At 44.7% G+C, this 19,028-nt stretch overlaps 1 protein-coding gene and 1 long non-coding RNA gene across 11 annotated transcripts in view; one reads left to right on the top strand and one right to left on the bottom strand.

Annotated features, from left to right (window-relative positions):
• The window catches only part of NCKAP5 (NCK associated protein 5), a 973,837-nt gene that overhangs the window by 397,625 nt on the left and 557,184 nt on the right, over positions 1–19,028 (top strand). The window lies entirely within an intron of this gene.
• Positions 164–1,832, bottom strand: LOC111091167. Its single transcript, XR_005374199.1, has 3 exons — positions 1,704–1,832; positions 731–806; positions 164–595 (listed from the first exon to the last, which is right to left on the bottom strand). It is a non-coding gene; the product is annotated as an uncharacterized LOC111091167 (long non-coding RNA).

Below are 19,028 nucleotides of genomic sequence, written 5' to 3'. Positions count from 1 at the left end.
TACTTTTCTAGTATCTTTCTTCCTCTCCAGAATGTAAGTTCCATAAGGTCAAAAAAAATTTTTTTTCACTCATATATTCTTTTTTTTTTTTTTTAATGATAGTCACAGAGAGAGAGAGAGAGGCAGAGATACAGGCAGAGGAAGAAGCAGGCTCCATGCACCGGAAGCCCGATGTGGGATTCGATCCCGGGTCTCCAGGATCCCGCTCTGGGCCAAAGGCAGGCGCCAAACCGCTGCGCCACCCAGGGATCCCTCACTCATATATTCTCATGCTAACACACTGTGAACACTTAGTAATTGAAAGAACTAGATATGTTTTGAAGTAAGAGCCGAGGACTTGATGAATTGGAAGTGGCACCATCAATTAAGCCTATCACTTGGCCCTGATGCAACTGAAACTTATTGAATAAAGAGCATAGCAGGGCACAGGATGGTGCCTGCAGCCCAGGGTCTGACTCTCAGTTTAGCTCTTTTCTCCCTGGTAAACACCAGTTTCCTGGACTCTGTTCCTTAGATCAGTCTCCAGCATGATAGTCCATTCTGGTGGAGACGATCCCTTCTGCAATCCTTATTTCGTGGCACCATGTTGATGAATCTTTGAATTGAAAGTTTTCATATTAATAAACACATTAAACAGATTGACAATGAAGAACCTTAGACTTTTAAATATTGATAAGAATGCCTTAAAAACCTGATCCGTAGTTGCCCTTGACTTAGATTATTTACTTACTGGGAAAAGTAACACTCGAACCTCATTTTCGCTCAACCTATCAAGTCACGGTGATGTATGGGATTTTGATCCTGACCTGTAAATCAAAATTTCAAACCATCAGCATTCACCAAATGCCCATGGTTGCATGTGCTATCGTAAGCACCACTGGGCTATAAAATAAGTAGCAGACACAGTGTCTGCCTAGATAAATGGGTGCTTACTGTGGCTTGCCCACATTTCTCAACTACAGCATAATGAGAAAGAGCGATTTGAGCACTAATTTCAAAGTCTGTTCAATCTTCACAGTAAACATATTTTTGCCTGGCTCCTACACTTACCTGAATAAATGGCTTCAAACTTTTCCCTTCAACTTCTGAACCGGTGATTTGTTTATCCAATGAATTATTTCCCCCAACAAATAACTGTCATTCAGGGTAACTGAACATTTTCCAGCGCTTGAGAAGAATGCACGAAACCAGACCTAATCTCATTGGTTGGATTCTTGATTCTTGAAGGCTTGTTTCTGTATATCTAGGACCACTGTGAGTTTTATTTATTTATTTATTTTTTTAAAACTTTTGCCCTAATCCTTGTAAGGCTGTAACCATTAGCATGGTGTGTGGTGATACTGAAATGGCTTTTTAAACCAGTCCAAAGTATACTATTGGACAGAGCACCTTACTTGATCTGCAGAAGAAACCGTTTTAATTGGGAGAGAATGCCACTCTTAAAAGTCACCATTTTCTGTTAATATAGGTTATCTTTAAAAAGCATGTGATCGAGAAAATAGGAAAATCGTGAAGACTCTTTAAGCTCTGACTGGGGCTAAAGTGAGCCCCGCATTTTGTCTTCGGAAGCAACTGCTCCTTTCACCTCCCGGAGGCCAGCAGGGCCCAGCGGGCGGGTTCGCCTTCCCCGGAGCCTTATTCCCAAATGTCCTTGGGAGTCAACTTCTGGCTCCAGACGAACGGCTGTGAGTTCCAGCTCCTACCTGCCAATTAGGACGGTCTGGGTGTCTGTGCCAGTGTCGGGTCATCCTGATGGTAAGATTACAGGACCTGTTTGTTTCGTTCATTAGCAGAAATTCGTTCCGCGGGGGCCCCGCGCCCGGCGGTCTAGGGGGGTGGGGGGTGGGGGGTGGGGGGCGGGGGTGGGGGGGCCGGGCTGTCCGGGGGGATTGATTCTTCTTCCTGGGAACCGGGAAAGGAAAACACTCCGTCGCCCTTGGGACCCCCATTTCCCTCTTCGGTTCCTCTTGTTTGGGACGGACAATGGCAGCCCCTAGGCCCGTCCCCGGCGCCCCCTCCTCCCCTCCGCTCCCCGCGCCTCGCCCCTCGCCCCCCGGCCTCCCCAGCTCGGGCTCCGGGCGGAGATTTGTCAGAACCGTTGGGTCGAGACTGATGCTGATCGCGGCAGATGGGCCGGCGCTGACAGCCCGCGCCTAAGCGGCTTCCGACGGGGTGCGGCGGGGGGGCGCGGGGGGCGCGGGGGGGCGCGGGGGCGCCGGGGCCGAGGGGGGCGCGGGAGGAGCGCGCGGGAGGAGCGCAGTGCGCAGCCCCGCGGGCGCTCGGGCCGCCTCGGGAGCGCCTCCGCCTCCGCCTCCGCCTCCGCCGCCGGGACCAAGGTGGGCGGCGAGCCGGGCGCCTCCGGGAACCCGGGAGACGGCGGGTTGCGGGCGGCGGCGGAGACCGCGGGCGGGGCGGGGCGGGGCGGGGGCGCGGGGAGCACAACAAAGCGCCGGGGCGCGGGGGTCGCGCTGTCCCGGCCGCCGCCGCCGCCGCCTCTGCCTCTGCGCGCCCCGGACCTGCCAAGTTCGCCAACTCCGGGCTCCGCGGCCGGCGCCGGGCCGCCCCGCGAGGGACCCTGCCCCGGGGACGCTCGCCCCCGCCCCGCTGCAAAATGCTCCGGCGCAGGCCAGGTAAGGAGACGCCCCTCCCCGTCCGTCCCGGCCCCGAGGTCTCCTCGCTCGGCCCCCGCTCCCCGGCCCCTGCCCGCCGTCCTCCTCCCACCCTCGCGGAGCCCAGCAGGGGGCGAGTCCCGGGACGCGGCGCGCGGTGGTGCCGCCGGCGCTCGGACCCCGCCACCTGGGGCCGGGGGGGGGGGGGGGCTGTGCCTCCTCCCGGCCGCGGCTCGCGCGGGGTCCGAGCCCCCCAGCACGCGCCAGCAAGCGCCTGTCCACCTGTGGGGCCTCGCTTTTGTGCCGGAGTGCAAACGAAAACACTCGCACGTGCACGCGGCGTTCCACGCTGGCATTCTCCGGAGACTCCTGAAGGGCGCGGGGCGGGGGGCTTAGGAGCCCGAGCCCCCCCCCGAGCCCCCCGCGCCGCCTCTGCGGCGGGGCCGGGACTCCCGGGCTCAGGCGCCAGCAGCGGAGCGAGCACCTCCGCGCGGGGACGCGGGGCTGTCGGACTCGGCCGGGGCAGCGCTGAGCCCCCGGCACCCCCGAACGTGCCATCCGCAGAGGCCGGTGCGCGCTCGCTCCCTGGCCCGGCCCCGGCCCCCTCGCCGGTCGGCCCCGCTCGCCGGGAGCCCCGAGTGTGTGCCCCGTTGCTACGGGCAACTGCCGGCGCCTGAAGCGCAGCCCCGAAAGCAGCTTAATGCTGATTGATGGGCAGAAATACGATATTTTCTGAGCTTGGCGGCCCGGGTGCAGGGACCCTGCCCCCGCTGGAGCCTGCGGACCTCCCGGGTGGCGCCTTCCTCCTGCCCCCGTCCAGGCCCCGCCCCGCCCCGCCCCACCTTCTAGGGTTAAATTAGGTGCCAGCGTTTGCCCTCGTGAGTAACGGGCGGCTGCCCCAGAGTTTCCCCTCTTCTTTTCAAGGCCTGTGTTGAGTTGGATGAATGAGGCCCCCAGTTCTGGGCACTACCATCTTCCTTTCTCCTTTCATCCTCCGCCTCTTCCCACACCCTTTCCTACACAGAGGTACTTAAAATAGATCAACCCTTTAATGACCACAGCTATTAGGGTAAATGCTCTTAGAAGCATTTTCCTAAAAATAATCCATTTCCCATCCATAGCTCTTCTTCCCCTACTTCTCTCCTCCCATTCCACACCTCTTCCTTCCTTGCCACAGAGAGTTTGGTCACTTCTATCCCTTGAAAGAGACAGCCCGAAAATAAGCCCATTGCTGGGATAACCTTTGAGGCCTTTGTGGGTATTTTTGTTTTGTTTTGTTTTGTTTTGTTTTGTTTTTCGTTTTAAGCCCCTCACACTCATTACCCTAGCCTTTTTCCAGGGCAGCAGCCTCCTTCTGTCAGCCACCCTGAACTAAAATTCCTACAACTAATGGAAATACCTGTCCAATCTGCACCCCTGCCGCTCCTCCCCAGTACTGACAGCAAAGGGCCAGGTTTCATTATCAAAGAATTTATCCTTAGAAGAACTTTTGCTGCACTATTTCTTTTCAGCACTGCAGTATTTTTGGCAAAGTATTTTCATGACCTGAATTGTCATGCCTAGCTTCCTTTTGCCTATGGACATGAATTTGGATAAGCGTGTGGTGTTTTAAAGTCATTCATTTATTAATGCAAACAAAACTTTCTTGAGAGGCTTTCCCCTTTTTGGGCACCAAGGTAGGCTCTGGGTGGGGAATGGAGCAAAGACAAGACCCAAATGCCTATTAGCATTTGAAAGCCCACATTACAACTGGATTGTGGTTATTGCTATTATGGTTAATATTATAACAGCACACTACATTTGAACAGGACTTTACAGTTTACAAAAGGCTTTCATAGGCTTTATCTCCTTTAATCCTGGCAGCAGGAATTTTAAATAGCAGTGATTCCACCTAAAGGCCCAGTAATGCTCACCAATCCTGCTTAACTAAAAAGAAAAAGAATCTTGCAAATCATCACAACAGCTGATGGAGCTTTAAAACACAGAATAAACAATTCAGAAGAAGCTTATGAAGCTTAGTTATTGGAATGTAGCTTAGGGAAGCTAAGTGCAATGCATGGAACACGCACATTCCCGGGAAAGCATCCTGGGAAGAAACTCCATCCGGGGACCCTGGTGGCTCAGTGAACCACTGGCTGCTGGAGGTGGTGACTTTCCAGGCTTCTGGACTGTTGCCTTATCCTAGGATCTAAAAGGGGATGAAAGTGTAAGCACAAAGTTGCTGGGAGACTAGCAAATTAAGCAAAATGAGTAGGCAGTGATGTTACTTTCTTTAGCTACAAGGCATTCTTGAGATATCCGCAAGTTTCTAGTATATATTTACTTTAGAAATGAAGCAATTTTCTGTACTTAGAGCCTAAAAAACGAGTTTGTGTGCCTTGAGCGAGCCATATGAAGACAATTAAGGTTTTGGTCATTTTTACTCATTATTTTGAAAATGGAGTGGGGGATGGTATCTCAGGTGGGTAAGTGGCAGTTTCGCTTTTTTATCATTTATAGGGAGAAGGTGCAGAAGGCTTTCATGTAGATGGGCTCGTTTTCCCATCTCCTTCAACACGGAGAGAAGGCTTTTCTCACTTCTCAGCTGTGAATATCATTCGTGACTTTTCTCCAAAAACGATTTCTGGGATGCCTGCTGCTAGTTGAAAAATTTGGTAGGCATTTCAGACACCATGCTAATACGCTTGCTTATCACTTTGAAATGTTTTATTCAAAATTTTGTCAGCAAGGTAGTAGGTCATCGAGAACTTATTATGGCCAGGGGCTGGCTGTGGGTACAACTAGATTACCCGAGAAGGTAATCACAGGGCAAGGTCTGTTACAGGGAAAGGACGGAGATGCCCAGAGAAGCTTTTTTATTGTTTAGTGCTATGTGGTTTTGTGGGAACTTTTAAATGTGTAGGTTTTGTGGGTGGTTTTTTTGTTTGTTTGTTTGCCGGAGAATTTGTTCATGAAAGCCCATTACTCTGTGTTTAGCGTTGCCACATATTATTTTCGTTCTTAGAGATTTTAGCCTCTTAGGTTAGAGTTTCGCTTACAACTTGTATGTCAATAAAAAACACATAATAAATACACACGTGTTTGGGAAGTTAGATTGACCTAGTTGGTCTTCCTCTGAGAGACTTCATCAGCTTCAAGATCCCTGAGGTTTTCAAATGAATGAAATCAAAAGGGAGGTAGTGGATTCCAAGCTCAGGCACACTCCTGTGATTTTCCTATTTTAATGTGAGCAACATGAGAGGAGCAGAGAGCTGTGGGCACCGTGGTGATGATGGTTAGTGTCCGCCTCGTTCAGGGCTGTCCGTCTTCCCCATGACTCTCTAACCTGAGGCCCTGTCATTCATTTACTCAATTCATTCATTCAATAAATATTTGCTGAGGAGCACTTATAGAGAGAATGGGCTCTGTGCTCCAAGCCTCCTAGCTTTTTTTTCTGCAGAACTGTGCATTTCCTGCTTAGCCAATAGGCATCTTCCTTTCAAATATCTGATAGTTTTGTCCTTCGGAGTTCCTGTAAGGTGTAGTTTAAAGGCAACAGAATGTGGGTGGCTGAGAGGCTTTCTTGAGGCAGTGAAGTGCTTTTGAGGGCTGTTGCCTCTGCCTGGGATTGCTTCCTGGGTATTATACCTTTCCACCTAAGTAAGCTCTGTTTGCACATGCCCCCTTCTGCTTTGACTACAGGTTGTAATGAATTAAGTAAACAGCCCTGCAAATTTGTTGCTCTTCTCAGAGCATAGCTGTTTGACATTATTTGACATGAACGTAAGCCCCAAAGTGCGTTAACCAAGTTGCCGTAACTAGATTCTCAGATACTGTGGCAGGTGGGAGGGTTGAAGAAACAGGAGGGAAACTAGACGGGTCACAGCGCTTACTGCTGTAGGTAAGTCTGCGGCTTCTAAATGGATTGTGAACTCAGTGTTCCTAAAACTGTGTGTTTCAGTGCAGGTGGTCAAGACTTCAGACATGAGAGTCTTACAGACCTGGGGTCACATTCTCGTATTAATTACTATGGATGTGATCTGGGCCAAGATTATAATCTCTCTAATGGACCTCCGTTTCCTTACCTATAAAACTGGAATATAATTATATGCATTTGTAAGTTATTAAGAGTAAAATCTAACATGTATCAAGGACTTAGACCGTACCTAATGCACAAAAGGTTAGCGTATGCTATCTGCTATGTTCTTTTAATCTTATTTTCATATCAGTTGGGGCCTAGTTGAACTGTCTTGTCCACATTCAGCTCCTCTCTGAACTATCTCCCAGAACCCCACAGAGAACAACCATTATAGGGAAGTTATAGTTAAAAGCAATTGCAGCTACTTTCAGAAAGAGTGTATGCCTTGTAAAAGTGTGATGACCGAGGATATCTATTTTCTCTTTGAGGTGCAAATAATTTAGTCCATATGGTAAGCCTAGAAAGTTTCAGTTAACATTAAATCATCGAGTGCCTGGGAACAGTCCTAGGCTGGGTTACATGGGATGCAAAGATGAAAACCACAGTCTGGCTCTCTACTTTCAAGTTCGAAGAGGAGAGGGGTTGATATGATAAATAATAATAACAGTATAATAATAAGAATCATAATAAAGATACCTGTCACTTATTAAGCCCTGATCAGTATCAGACAGATTCTTTATTAAAGGAAGCAGTCTTGCTATCTTTGACACAGATGTTATTTTCTCCATTATAGAGATAATATTAGAAGAAACTTAAGTGCCAGAGCGGTGTCATTAACCAAGTATTACGGGTTGCAAAGGGGAGAATTATCCTTACCAGATAAGCCTACGTCAGGTGGTTTTTGCTGGTGCTTTGAATTGTTTAGAAATGTTGGATGTGATTCATTTAATAACTACATTATCCAGGGTCCTATTTGGGTTCATCAGTCTCTTGGTCCTCTTACACTCTGTTCAAAGCATTGTAGAAATGAGAGAAAGAAAAGACTGGGCTGTGTTAATCAGCCAGCAAGGAATTTATCCCCTTCTTTTTCTCAGTTCTTTGTTCATTTTCATTGCAAAGGCCTCCAGGGAAATATCTTACTTCTCTTGGAAGATTATTCCTTAATCTGAAGACCACATTATCATCAATACTTTTATTGTTTTTTTTTAATGGCATGAGATTTAGGCTACCAAAATGTTCTCTAATTTAATTTACGCCAGCTTTTATACTCACTTGTGTGTATGTGCTAAATGGGAAATGTGGCATTGTAAAATAACAATTAGGTCAGCCTACTGGTACCGTCGACAAACAGCATGCAACACATATTTCACCTGATAGAGATCATTTTGACTTCTCCCAAATTGTTCCTCTTTTGTTTTCACTTGTAATCACTTCTTGTTTTGGGTTTTTTTTTTTTTATTATCTAAATGTGTTAATATTCTAATACTGTAGTACCATTCCCACACCTTCTCCCCAGTGACAAATGTCCAAACTCAGCTGTCACTCTCCATTTTTTTTTTTTTTTCCTATTGAGATTGTATAAAATGGACTATCTTCTCAGATTGCTAGAGTGGTGCTTTCATCTCAGGAACCGTAAATTTGCCTGAATTGCTGTAATGTGAAAGGGGAATCACATAGGCTATCTAAATATTTTGTTGTGCATATAAATTTAAGCTTTCAGAATGATATTTTTAAGGGAGACATGCATGTTTAACTCAAGAAGGTGTAGATTAATCTTTACAGCTCACTATCCACTATGTTCCAACTTAAAGGAATTATGGCACCCAAAAATTTCAGTCAAATGTATTTGTATGCATGGTCAGAAGGGCTCATTTCCTACCTGACTTCATTGTCTTGTCCATTAAGTGACTCAGCAGACAGTTATTAAGTGTCCAACATGTTGGACATAGAGTGACCATGACCAGGGCTCCTTATTCTAATGCTGAACATGTAGCAACAGAAAGTTATTAGTCTTCCAAAGAAACAAATAAATAAGCAAAAGAAACATGCAACTTTGATATGACATTGCTCTGCACACTTCCTGCTTCTTACAGCTTTTAGATAGTATCTCAGGCTGTGTCTCGTCCTTGTTGTGGTATACACTTTTAAAGTGTGCTTCATTTCACCAAGACTTTTAGAAGGTAGAAGCCTTTGTCCCTCTGTACCTCATAGTTTGTTCTGATTTTCCCTGAGATATAACCAGTTGTCTTTTTTGCTCAGTGCTCAATGCCTAGTAGTTGTTCAATAAATATGTGTGGAATAGAGGGCAGGAAGAAAAGAAAGAAGGAAGGAAACTTAGGAATTTACTGTACTGGGAATTAGAAAAGTATCTGATTTGGGATGGGATGCTTTCTTCTCCTGAAAATCATCATGTCTACCTAAGACCAGATTAGGGAAAATATCTTCTTTTCCACTGGACAGTCCCTTTTAGGGCTTGGTATACATAGCATTGGTCAATGGTTCCAGCACTGGTGATGATTTTGTAGAGGCTTTAAAATCCTGAGGCTGCTTTGTCGACATCCCTCACCCACTCTGCTAAATGTCAGTTACTCTGAGAGTTTCATTCTGTCTTGACATGGTCTCTCCTTCTTCCTCTTTCTATACTGACACGTTTGGAGAAATCCACCTTATTTTCACTAAAAGATATTTATTAAACACTTGCACTGCACAAGATCTTGTTCCAGGTTTTATGGATTCATAGCAAGTCATCATAAAATGAAGGTAGTTATAAGTCAGTCATAAAATTAGTTATAAGATACAAATGCCCACAAGGGGCTTGTGATCTAGGTGGAGTATGACATACCCTATAAAGTACCAAAAACAGCAGTATGGAGCCGGTAAAACAAAAGGAGCAAATCAGCATAACAGGAGGTTGGAAGAGGAAGTGATGAGTGAGGGCCAGTGCCTTTGGAATAGGCCTCCTGGGGGGAAGGAGAATGTGAGTTGATCCCAGTGGGAATTGGGCATGAGGAAAGAGGGAGAAAGAATGAGCTAGTCACTGGACAGCTTGCACTTAGACTCTCAGGCAGGAACTTGGAGCAGCCCTGGAAGACAAGTGGGAGCAGTGCATGCACGCTAAGTGATGTCAACTTTATTCTCTGGGCTAACATTTCTCAAAGCATATCTGCCTGGGACAGTAGTTCTGCTGAATGTAGGTATGTAAGTTGAAACACAGCCCTATGGTTGGAAGTAGGAAAAGCTGAGAAAAAATCTTAAAATGTTTTTCTCAGTATGCCTGGGTGGCTCAGTGGTTGAGCATTTGCCTTTGGATCAGGGCATGATCCCGGGTCTGGGGATCTAGTCCCGCATCGGGCTCCCTGTGAGGAGCTCCGCTTCCCCCTCTGCCTATGTCTCTGCCTCTCTCTGTGTGTCTCTCATGAATAAATAAAATAAAATAAAATAAAATAAATAATAAAAAATTAAAATGGTTTTCTTGCCTGTGGCAGTTCTTAGAGACTCTAGTATGCTAATCTGCACTAGTAATCTATAGATGTTTCCCCAAATATTTTTAATATCTGAATTCATTTGTAATAGAGCATTTTGGGAGGGCAGCTATCTGTAGAACTTACTTTGGAAATGCTTTTGGAGGCCACTGATAATCTGGAGTCACAGGCTTTATGGGTGAAATGCTAGGAAAATGACCCTGAAAAAGGTGCATAGTGGGATCTAAGGGGAGAGCACAGGGCTATTAGGAGACTGTCTAGCAGGACAGAAGCCTGGGTTAGGGGGTGGTGGCATGAGAATGGGAGGGAAGGAGTAGATTTCATGGATTATTAGAGTGTGAGAACCCTCACTCTTTTTTGAATGGCCAGAAGAAGCAGAGTTGCTAAGATGGGAGAATCAAGAATGGCTCCAAACATGATTCTTTTGCAATTAGGAGCCACATGTAAGCAAAGTCCTTACAGATTTCTGAACTTCTGTATCTTTTACTTGATGCTCAATAGCAATGAGGTACTCCAAACATATTCTAACCTGATGGGACAGTAGCATCTTTGTGGGCATACACCTTTTGTCAGAGGGATGCTTTATAGTCCAAATATTTTCTCAAAATATGGTTAAAGCATCTCCCTGCTTTTTTAAGCCTTATATCCAGGGAAATACTGCCAGAAGTGACTCCATGTAGTCATTACGCCTCCCTGCATTGGAAGTGGCTTTTGTATACCAAGGGCTGTTTGCAATACAGAGAAGAGACTGCACCCCGCTCTTGGGAACTGAATTCATTGTCTGGTTCACAGCTACTTTTGTTGGTTTTCCTCATAGTGGGGAGCTTTATGATAAATGACAGTGGACACTGTACAGAAGTCACGCAGATTTTGTTGTCAGCTCTCTTGAGTTTATTCATCCCTAGAGATGCAAAGATTTCACTGCATAATGTTGAGTCCTATTTGTCTGTTTGGTCTCCAAGGACCAGCCTCTCTTGCTCTGTTCACAATCTTCACATTCTATTTAATCTGTGCAGAGGAGTTACGCTTCTGGCTTTCGGCCGTTCACATAGGAGTGCACAAAATAATTATTTTTATTTTTCTGTGATTATTTTTTGTCTTTGAGAAATATTCTTAACATTCGTTTCCAAAATTGGTAGTAGTATGATGCAGCAGTAGAAAGTGAGAAGCTTCACTGCTTTTTCTCTAGAATCGTTTATTGGGATAATTAAATATGATAAGTTTCACAGTTTTCTTATATATTTATGAATATAAATGCATTTAATTATTTAATAACTCATTTATTCCCTATATTTATTTCTCTCCATTCCTACCCATATTATAACTCTGTTCATGTATTTGGAAACTTGCAAATGATTCAAAGTAGTTGTCGTCATTAGGGTGCATATTTCTGAATGTATTTCTCTTTTATTGTTGGAATTCCAACAATAATTGTCTGAAATTATTGTCTGAAATTGCCTGAATCCTTTTGATTCTCTAGCTATATTGTTTATTTACACTTCTTATTGCCTTGAAAACCTGGAGTTGTGTTTCTGTAGGCTTCTGGCTTGATGGATCTCTGCCCATTGATGTCCTATCTGAAGTTAACTTAAGCTGTATAGATATACCAGTGTCATTGAGCACATTGACTGCTTCAGGCTAAAGAAAGTCATGTTGGTGCTTGAATTCTTCATGGGATATCCGCAGTTTATCCCCCCACCCCCTTTTTTTTAAAAAGTGAAGTGTCTCAAAGTTCTGGAAACAAAACAGTATTCATATGAACATTTAGCTTGGAAGGAGGCAAGAAAATACAGATAGTTGAAACCGACAACCTCTGGGGTAACTCTGTAGTGGTGAAGCCTCCGGTTAATTCAGCAACAATTCTTCACATTTTGTAGGAAACTTTTTTCTTTTTTTTTTCTTTTGCAAAAGATCCTCATATTCCGTATTTCATTTTGATCCCACAACAGCCACAAGAATCTAAGAAGACATTTTATTATTTTCATCTTTTATAAAAGGAAACTTTTTTTTTTTTTTTTTGTAATCAAATTGCTTGTTCAGTTTCCCCACAGCTAATGATTAAGTCAGAAGTCGATTTCAAGTTTCCAGACTCCTAGATGAAAGCTATATTTGGGACGCCGGGGTGGCTTAGTGGTTGAGCATCTGCCTTCAGCTCAGGTTGTGATCCTGGGGTCCTGGAATCAAGTTCTGCATCAGGTTCCCCACGGGGAGCCTTCTCCCTCTGCCTATGCCTCTGCCTCTCTCTCTGTCTTTTATGAATAAATAAATAAAATCTTTTCTTTAAAGCTATTTTCACTGTAACACATGGCTTCTGTTTATATTATTTAAAATAAGTGTCTGATAATTAACATTTTTGTTCAACCCAATCCTCTGACTCTTTAATACAAAGTAGTAATTATGTGATATGTTTTGTAAGAAATTTAGCACAGTTATTAAGAAAATGACTTCAGCATTGACAACTGGATTTCAAATCTATCTCTACCTGGCCTTGGATAACTTAGTTAACCTCACTCAACCTCATGTATAAATTGGTGTCCTCATGCCTTCCTCAAACTATAGTAGTGAATATTAATTTAGGTGATGTATGTGGAGGATGAGGAATATAGTGAAGATTCAAATGGTGATAGCTCTCCTCATCCTTCTCATTGTTATTATTATCTATTAGTCTATAATAAATAATACCCAAAGATAGAGTTAAAACAATTACCATTTGTATTCTCTCTCATAGGTCTGTGAGTTAATTTGGCGTAGCTGGGTGTTTTCTCGTGTTGTTGGCTGGAGCTAGAGTTACCTGGGGGGTGGAACGAGATGGCTGACACACATGTCTGGGGGTTTGGTGGGAAAGGCTGGAAGTCCAGGCTCCACTGGCTTGCAGATGTGGCTGAGTTGGTCTCATTCCGTGTGATTTTTCCATCTGGTCTCTTTAGAGGGACTTCTTAAATGGTGACTCAGGGCCAAAACAGAACCTTTTAGATTTCCTTAAGGCTAAGTCCTGGAGGTGGCAGGATGTTACTTATGCCATGTTCTATGGGTTATAATGATTCACAAGACCAAGTTATTTTCAGTGAGGCAGGGGATTAAACGAGGACATGAATACCTAGAAGTATGGGTCATTGGTGGGCTGTCTTTAGAGACAGACTATCAGAGTCCTCCTCATCATCTACAAGTTTTAGTGATATCTTCCCCAGACTTTTGCAGTGGGACCATGGATATGAAAACACTAAACTGACCATGAGCAGATTTCTGTCTCTCTCTTTATTTCTCTGGGAATTAATGGAAGGCAGATAGCTTGTTTGCTCTTCTAAAGAACATGTACGAGTCAAGCTTGTCACCATGAGGTACATGTGGTAGAGGAACTGATAGAATGTGTCTGGGAGGGATTTTGTGATAGTACCAAACCACATCTGAATTTGTACTTTTAAGCCACTTCTGCATGTATTTCCCCCTTTTTTCCTCACTGTAGTATACATGGATTTGTGCTATATCCCCATTTTTTAAATAAAGAAATGGGGACTGTGAACTTAGATGACCTTCCCAATGGCACAAAGCTTGAAAAGGCAGAAATAGAGTTCCAAGCCTATTGGGCTTCTGCAACAGGGACAATTGCCTCCCCATCTTGCTTCCATTTGAGGGATCAGAGTAGTGAAATGGGGGCAGGGGACAGTTGTGGTAGGAGGTTTGAGTGGCAAGAGGTTCTAATGAGCAGAGGGTATTGAAAAGAAGATTGGGGTGCTACCTAGGACATGAGCTCACATTATGTTTTCTAATTTCACAGCTTTCTACTTTGTGAACTTCAGGCTTTCACTTCTCTAGTCTACAGTGTTCATTTGTTTTAATTTGTGGGATATACTGTCTCTTCCATGGAAAGAAGAAGTATAATACTTGCCCTAACCGCTTTGTTGGTTTGTCACCAATGTTAAAAGAAGTAGATTATGGAAAGTCCAGCAGAGTGCCTGGCATATACTAGGTGTTCAAGATGTCTCTGTTCTCTTTTCCTCCTTCCCTGTATTTCTTAAGGAATCTGCTTTCTCAGGCAACAGAGCTGAACACAGATTCTATTGCGAAAGGCATTAAGCATTATCTGTGTACTTTGTTGTTGTTGTTTTGTCAGTGTACTTTGTGTCATCATAAATGAGTGGATAAAGTTGGGGGTGGCTGACTGATTTTTGCATCAAGAATAACATTATGGTTCCCCACTTCAGAGAGAGGCAGCTTTAGAAAGGTTGGCATCTTTACCCTGAAACACAGAATCGGTGATTCTGTTAGGGCTGAGGATGTGAATGGACCCTGTGTCCAGAAAGCAGCTGGCAAAGTCTTCACCTTTGTCAACAAAGTTGTAGTCTGCAGATCCAGCTCAGGGCTGCTACCTGCTTATTAGGAAGGATCGTGGTTTGCCTTTGTAAATGGCTGCTTCCGAAGGTTATTCTGGACATTGCGGTGAGTTGTACCAGCAGCAAGTCAGTCCCAATACATTTGTAGGCATCATGCACTAGGACTTTAAAAGACTTCTGGACTCTCTTTTTGGTTGGCATGTGGAAGAGACACAGTCTCCATTTAGTGATGCTCGTGGACAGCCTGACTCTGGCCTCAGAAACCTCTGGTCCATCAAGGAGATGACTAAGTCCACCCCGTCAAGGATGCCAGAGAATGTTGGTACGCCTTCTTTTGAATCAATGTCAGGGTAGAAGAAATGTGTCCTTGGAGTTTAAAAGTTACCCTCACATGGTAGCAGTGCTCTGCTCACAGGCCTCTCATGGTCTGATCTGATGGTGTCTGTTGGTGCAGAGAGGACCTAGCATCAGCCAGTGATGAGATGTCTTTGAGTTGTGACATTATTGAAAGGTTATGCTTTTGTGTGTCTGCTTGGCTACGGCTACAAAAAGAGCCATGTGCTGAGAGTGGAAGCTTACAGAGTCTCCCCTCTCTTCAATTGCTTCTAGGCATGGTTCCATCAAAACTGACAGGAGCATAGGCATTTATGCCTCCTTTTTGGAAAGGAATTCCTCCTTCCTTGGAAAAGTGATTTTATAACTTTTTTCAGGAACCTCTACTGCCAGGAGCTCTCTCCTCATTACTAATAAACATCTCTCCAGCCTGAAAACCCAGCTTCTGTTCTCGTGTTTGTTTAATCAGCAGATGTGGGGATTAGACTGTCATCGTCTTGTGAATAATGATGCTTCAGGTATTGGAGAGACATTATTAACCCACTGCAGCTAACTTCTTTGTACATTATGCCATTCCAGTTCTTGAACACAAGGTCTGTGAAATAATTTTTTCCTAAGGAAATTAAAATAACAATTTTGTTGGGTTATGGTCAAGGCCAAACATGCAGACACTTTCTTACAGTTTGAGCATCTAATACCTCCAGTTCAGAGAACCAGTCAAAAAAACCAAACGGAGTGGATTTTTCATGGAGCAGAAATTGGGCTTTTGTATCATGTCTTATCTTCATTGCTAGTAAAACGAAAAAGTTTCTTTTTTTTTTTTCTTTTTTTTTTTCGAAAAAGTTTCTAAAAGTAAATGTTAGGAGTTCGTGTTTCTTTAGATGCACTGATTTTATTTGCATTTTCTAAACTGCACACCTAAATTCTTATTAGGTAGCAAACTTGTGCTTTAGTAGTTGGATATGATGCCTTATGTGCTTTTACATGCTTTTATGGGGGGTACCTGCGACGTATTGGATGTTGTGTTTAGTGTAGCTGTCCTCCTTAGGAACCCCATGACTACTGATGGCAGAGCCATGTCACCAAATGAGGAAAGGACTGACCTCTTTGGGAGCTTAATGGTAGTTTTAGGGTCTGGGTCAAAATACATATATTTATCTCTTTTCTGTTCTGTTGCTCTGACTAGGACTGGCAGCAGATATTTGTTTTCAAGTTTAATAGGAATAAATCTGAACGAATTTGTTCCCAGCATGGGTTCTGTTCCACCGAGAAATTAGCAGGCAGCAAGAGACCCAGGAGGGCAGACCTTGCCTCAGGAGCAGACGGCCTCATCCTCTGCTTCCCCTTGAAGCTTCAGAACGCGTGCATGGTGCAGTATTAACACCCTTAAAGAGTGGCTTGTGCCCAGGTTCATCTCGGCTACGAGACCATGAACTCAGCCAAGGAAAGCATCACATCACGCCCACTCCCGTGGTGTGTGCCAGGCTAGAGAGAAGTCCCAGCCATGCAGGGTTTGGGCCAGGGGTGAAATGTCGAAGTGGCTGAGGTGGGTGGTCCTGCTCGCCTGTCCCCACTCATTTGGGGCCTGGGCTGCTCGCCAGCTGGCCCACCCCAGGTTAAGGTCCTGCCAGGGCTTGGCTTCCCAGGGCCCATCCTGGCTACACGCTTTCGCCATTCTCCATGGCATGTTTCTCTGTCTGTCCTACTTCCTTGAGGCACTCCTCACGATCAGCTCAGGAGGGGCTGAGTTGTTTCTGTGGAGGGTTTATCACATAGCTGTGGATTAATAGATACTCCCTTGTAGGAAATATTTGCACATTTCATCAACACCTCAAAGGCTTGAAGCCAGTGTTTTCCCTTGCGTTCTGGAGTCTATTCCCTGATGTCCTCTTAGGAACTGATGTTTGCAGATATCCTGTCATTCCTCTCATTAAAACCTCTCTCTTTAGGTTGAAGTAAAACAAATTCAAACAAAACAAAACAAAACAAAACAAAAAAACCCAAACCCCAAATCTCTCTCTGCTGTGGGTGAGGAGAAGAGTTGGGCCTGATTGGCCCTGCCTTCTCCTTTGGCTTCCCTTTGCACCTGCCCTCTTTCCTCTGCTTGTGAAAGCACACTGCTGGCTGGCTGTCTCCCTTCTCCGGCTAACCCTTGTCTTTAGGCCTTAGTTTAAACTTCCTGCCTCCACAGACTAGATCAGGGCCCTCTCAGACATCCCCACCATATGCATTATCCTGTCAGCTTGGGCCACTATAGCAATGATCACAGACAACAGACATTTATTTCTCACAGTTCTAGAAGCTAGAAGTCCAAAATCAAGGTGCTGATGACCAATTTGTTGCCTGGTGAGGGGCATCTTACTGGTCTACAGACTGCTGCCTTCTTGTCCTGTCTTTTTATAAGGGTGCTAATCCCATTCATGAGGGCTCCACATTCATGTTTCATTATTTCTCAAAGGTCCCACCACTAGATACCTTCACTTGGGAGATTAGGGCTTCAACATATGAAAATTTAGGGACTCAAACATTAGGTCCATAGCAGACATCACATGTCTTCTCTGTAGCTCTCATAACATTCACTGTAGTTGATTTGAGGTCACATAGTCAGCTTCATAAACATAGAGACTGTGTCTGTGTTGTTATTTAGTTGAAGGAGCAAAAGGACAAAGGAAGAAAGGTCCCAGGATCAGGTCAGGCTAGAGATGGTGGTACCCAGAGGAGTCTTGGACGGTATATTGGTTTTCTCTGGCTGCTGTAACAAATTACCACAAATTTAGTAGCTTACAGCAACACAAATGGATTGTCTTATAGTTCTGGAAGTCAGTAGTCTGAAATGGATTTTACAGTTTTAAAATCAAGGTGTTGGAAGAACTGTGTTCCTTCTGGACACTCTTGAGGAAAATCTATTTCCCTCTCTTTTCCAGCTTCCAGAAACCGCCTGCATTCCTTGACTCCTGGTCTCCTTCCAGCAATTAAAGCATTTTGACCTCTTCTTCTATTTTCGTATCTCCTCCTATGACACTGATCTTCTTGCCTTCCTCTTATTATAAGGTCTCTTGTGATAAAATTAGGGCCACCAGCATAACCCAGGATCATCTCCCCATCTCAAAACCCATAACTTAATTGTATCTTCAAGGTTCCTTTGCCATGTAAGATTTTCATGGGTTTCAGGGGCTAGGCTAGGGACATTTTGATGGAGGTGGGGGACATTATCTGCCCTAACACAGAGTTTTTGTGACCTAGAGAGATGGTGTCAGCCAGGGTACATCAATGTTAGCCAGGGGAGTGCTCTAAGAAATGTGCTCTAAGGTGAGGCATAATGGTAACCAGAAAAGGCATGACAAATAGAAGGAGGAACATATTTATGATGGGTTAAGCTGTTCTGGTGCTAAAGTAAGAGGTGTAGGCCAGCAAGCTCTTTTAATATGGGCTCTGTCTAGCAGAGTGTTATGTCAGGCTAAAGATTTTCGGGTAGTGTTGCTCCCACAGAGTAAGGAACATGGTATAGGATGCAGAGTCAGTGCTTAGCAAGGGCTTGCTGGTGGGCAGATGAAGTTCCTCTTTTAGCAAGACTGGACACAGATTTCAGTGATCCCTGAAGTCTGTACCAGGACCTCTGCCTGCATGCCACTCAACTTCAGTCATCCACGTGGCCTCATTGACTGAAGAGGATAGTTTTTTTTTTTTTTTTAAGATTTGATTTATTCATTCATGAAACACACACACACAGAGGCAGAGACACAGGCAGAGGGAGAAGCAGGCTCCATGCAGGGAGCCCGATGTGGGACTCAATCCTGGGACTCCAGGATCACACCCTGGGCCGAAGGCAGACGCTCAACCACTGAGGACTTTAAGTCAAAGTCCTGCCTAGGCCAGGTGCCATGGGACATGACTACCTCTAGAAATCCATGAAACACCCTTGCTTGGCCAGGTTGCAGTTGCCCAGAGGTTACTTGCCAACTTCAGAGAAATTTGCTACTAGTGTGCTCTCAGAGATACGGAATGGTGAAGGGATCACAAGGGCCAGGACTAGGGTTGACTTGGCCATAGCATTTAAGGAGATATCTCTCTGGAACAAACTCATTATGTACTTTATCTGTCCATTTGGGACCTTTGTCTGACAGTTACATTTTCAGGTTGGTGATAAAGTTCCTTCCCATTTCTGTGTATTCCATGTGGATATCTGTGTTGATGTTTTCTACACAAGAGTTGTGAATATAAAGGTGTTAGATATATTAACTTCTGTAGCAGAGCCATGACTAGAACTGATAGAGGTACAGTATATGATGGGGGATTTGGTTTCTTTCCCTTTGGGGTATTCAAAGATAGTTTAATAATTAGTCCTGTATTTTCCTATTGCTGCTATAGCAGCTCA

This window comes from Canis lupus, chromosome 19, assembly GCF_011100685.1.
Source record: "Canis lupus familiaris isolate Mischka breed German Shepherd chromosome 19, alternate assembly UU_Cfam_GSD_1.0, whole genome shotgun sequence".
Classification (NCBI taxonomy): Eukaryota; Metazoa; Chordata; class Mammalia; order Carnivora; family Canidae; genus Canis; species Canis lupus.
Note: the sequence above shows the minus strand (reverse complement) of the source record. Positions and strands in the feature narration are given on the sequence as shown.